The sequence below is a fragment of the Formica exsecta genome, unplaced genomic scaffold, assembly GCF_003651465.1.
Source record: "Formica exsecta isolate Colony F162 unplaced genomic scaffold, ASM365146v1 scaffold196, whole genome shotgun sequence".
NCBI classification, from domain to species: domain Eukaryota; kingdom Metazoa; phylum Arthropoda; class Insecta; order Hymenoptera; family Formicidae; genus Formica; species Formica exsecta.
In genome coordinates, this window is record NW_021849259.1 from 531,398 (window position 1) to 535,948 (window position 4,551).

Below are 4,551 nucleotides of genomic sequence, written 5' to 3' on the forward strand. Positions count from 1 at the left end.
ATATAAATTATATATTATTATTAATAATATTATATTATTGTATAAGAATGCAATCAATTAATTTTGATATTATTATAAAAAATCAATCAATTAATTTTGATTGATAATTTGGCATTATATAAATTAAAGTAAAGTTATATTAAAACGATGCATGACAAACGGTCGTAATGTCTCGCGACCATAAACAAGCGTAAAATTACGCTCATGCACCGGCGGTAATAATTAGCCGGCAACGGAAGGAATTTTTTTCCTTCATGGACCTTCGATAGAGGTCGATGCTACATCTCTGGCTAGATGTAGCCAAAATGAATATGGCCAGGATCAACGAAAGGTAGGTCCAACTGGCCCAACGGTGTATTCTATTAGGGAACGTGAATAAGACACGCGAGTAGGGCACGCGATTAGGGCACGCAATTAGGATACGCGATTAGGATACGCGATTAGGATACGCGATTAGGATACGCGATTAGGATACGCGATTAGGATACGCGATTAGGATACGCGATTAGGATACGCGATTAGGATACGCGATTAGGATACGCGATTAGGATACGCGATTAGGATACGCGATTAGGATACGCGATTAGGATACGCGATTAGGATACGCGATTAGGATACGCGATTAGGATACGCGATTAGGATACGCGATTAGGATACGCGATTAGGATACGCGATTAGGATACGCGATTAGGATACGCGATTAGGATACGCGATTAGGATACGCGATTAGGATACGCGATTAGGATACGCGATTAGGATACGCGATTAGGATACGCGATTAGGATACGCGATTAGGATACGCGATTAGGATACGCGATTAGGATACGCGATTAGGATACGCGATTAGGATACGCGATTAGGATACGCGATTAGGATACGCGATTAGGATACGCGATTAGGATACGCGATTAGGATACGCGATTAGGATACGCGATTAGGATACGCGATTAGGATACGCGATTAGGATACGCGATTAGGATACGCGATTAGGATACGCGATTAGGATACGCGATTAGGATACGCGATTAGGATACGCAATTAGGATACGCTCCCTAAAATTTCGGTGATCCCAGATTCCCGCTGGCTTAGGGCTTAGCCAGCAGAAGTAGAGTTGTTAGGACTAATAGAGCTATCTTAACTTAAGATAGGTAGTCATTTAATTCCTTAGATATTCCTTGAGAATATTAAGGAATTAAATACTAGGAGTTAAAAGAATACTAAAGACTATTAAAATATTGGAAAGTTGAACAAATCAATTATGAAAAAATTATAGGTAAAAACTAAAAATTTAATTTAATTATGAAAAATGTAAAAATGTCCCTTAAATGTATAAAATACATTTAAGTTGCATTTTATTATATATATAACATGTGTATTGGCTTTAAGATTTAACATTTTATGTAACATTTTATTTTGTAAATTATATTAACATTTTATTCTCTGTAAATTAAAGATTTTATTTTTTAAGTTAAATTATTAAGTAAAATTATATAATTTTAAATTCGAATGTGAATGTTATCAGTATCTAATAATTTGTAATATTGAAAAAAAGTTATTTAAACTGAATAATTTTTAGCTTTTATTTCCGATTTATTTGAATCTTTATCAAATATATATCGTAATAATCAAATAATAAAAGTTTTATAAAAGATTATCAATAAAATCGAGAAATTTTTATTTAAAAATTTTGTGATCGCGAATATCGCTAAAATTTTCTCTTCTACATAATATAAAAATTATTGAATAAGTACTCATCAATGAATTAAGACTCGATGTTAAGCCAACGATTAAATATTAGTTTCTTACTCGCGAAATTTGTTGATCGCGCTTTTCATATTGCAAAAATACAAGTATATTTGAAATATTGGAAAGTTTTTAAGATTAAATATTATTGATCACGCGCGGAGATCAAAAAATTTGCAGAACAAAATAATTTACTTTGATTATCGTTTTTCATTAGGTAGGCGCATTTTACGAATTTTGCGTCGCTTTAAATATTCACTAGATTTTATAAATAATATTGCAAACACACATTGCGTTCTTTCCATGTTTTTGGATGCAATCGCTGCCTTGACGAAAAGGCCTTATCGCTATCCCTCATGTCAGGTGGACGCTAGCGAATGCGCGGTTTGTACTGGTGGAGAATTGAAACAATCTTCATCGTGGAAAGTTATTTCTCGTCGGTTTTTGTGGGACCTATCTACGACGCATAGTTCGATGCCTCGTTAAAAATTGGAAGTTTCCGTTGCAGAGTTAGAATTAAACCCAGGTTTTTCTGGCGGTTCCTGGAAGCGATGCTTTTGGCAGTGATTTAAGGACGATCACCATGCACTGTTTGATATCGAATCACAGAAAAATTCATTAAATAGTATACTTTGAGAGAAGATATATTTGCTTCTTTTTTGTTAAGAATGTTCTTCCATCATTATTCGTATTAATATCAGTATTATCTTTTAATAATGAAAATATTTAATAGTAAATTGAATATGGATATAATGAATAAATTTCATTTTTTTCAAGTACATAAATTTAAATTATGATCAGTTTTTGCAGAGTTTTTTGATAAAAAATTGTGGTTACAAACGAATATATTTTATTAATTAATTTAATTTTTGGTCTCTTTTAAGAAACCATTTGCAGGCCTTGGACGTCCCACCATTTTAGAATATTAGGATTAGTTTATAAACAAGTACATATAATAAAATACATGCGCAAATTATATGATATATTTAACAAAAGTCTTTTTTATATTATATTTAATATTATATCGCGCGAATGCATGTAATGTATGTAACGTAAAATATGTGAGTAATTAAAAAATTCGAGACAAATTAAATGGGTACTCCGATATCAGTAAGATATTGGCAAATTAATTTATTGATATTTTAATTGAAATGTTATAAAATAATTAATTGATTGGTAATTTTTCATTTGATGTTGTTAAATATTTGAATTGAATTTTTTTTTAATCTTGCTGTTATCGGGTTTAATTTGTCTCGAGCACACTTGGTACCCTAAACTTATTTGTACTCACATATTTAACCAAGCAATGATAAAAGCGCATGTATTTTATTTTTTTACGACGCATAGTTCGATGCCTCGTTAAAAATTGGAAGTTTCCGTTGCAGAGTTAGAATTAAACCCAGGTTTTTCTGGCGGTTCCTGGAAGCGATGCTTTTGGCAGTGATTTAAGGACGATCACCATGCACTGTTTGATATCGAATCACAGAAAAATTCATTAAATAGTATACTTTGAGAGAAGATATATTTGCTTCTTTTTTGTTAAGAATGTTCTTCCATCATTATTCGTATTAATATCAGTATTATCTTTTAATAATGAAAATATTTAATAGTAAATTGAATATGGATGTAATGAATAAATTTCATTTTTTTCAAGTACATAAATTTAAATTATGATCAGTTTTTGCAGAGTTTTTTGATAAAAAATTGTGGTTACAAACGAATATATTTTATTAATTAATTTAATTTTTGGTCTCTTTTAAGAAACCATTTGCAGGCCTTGGACGTCCCACCATTTTAGAATATTAGGATTAGTTTATAAACAATATATTTAATCACGGAATTCGTATAAAATCGCGCATTTGAAAATAAATCGGCTATTAAATTCTATATAGATTTTATTATAATGTGCGTTCGATTTCTTAAGCACATTATAATTACAAATTATGAATTGCGCTCCAAATATCGAAACATTTTTATTGTCGCAACATATTACAATTACCGTCAATTTATTTATTCATCGTGTACATTCGCAAAAGGATATTCCTTAATAATGGAAGAACATGTTTTTTTTTACGCGAATTTTTATCTCATATATTGAAGATGATGACGATGGTAACAATCGTTAATTCGCTGCCGAAATCACTGCTATCGGGAGCAATCAGGAAGATCGGGGATTCGTTCCCTCCTGTAGCGGAATTTCTGACGTTTAATGAATCACTTAACTTTCCTTTGTGGATCGATTCCACTTGGACGTCCCACCATTTTAGAATATTAGGATTAGTTTATAAACAAGTACATATAATAAAATACATGCGCAAATTATATGATATATTTAACAAAAGTCTTTTTTATATTATATTTAATATTATATCGCGCGAATGCATGTAATGTATGTAACGTAAAATATGTGAGTAATTAAAAAATTCGAGACAAATTAAATGGGTACTCCGATATCAGTAAGATATTGGCAAATTAATTTATTGATATTTTAATTGAAATGTTATAAAATAATTAATTGATTGGTAATTTTTCATTTGATGTTGTTAAATATTTGAATTGAATTTTTTTTTAATCTTGCTGTTATCGGGTTTAATTTGTCTCGAGCACACTTGGTACCCTAAACTTATTTGTACTCACATATTTAACCAAGCAATGATAAAAGCGCATGTATTTTATTTTTTAAAAATATACTCAATTGTAACCACGTATACATAAAAATCATTATATCCAGTTGTTTTTTAATAAAAAGGGATATTTCTTAATAGTGGAAGAACATTTTTTTACGCGAATTTTTATCATATATTGAAG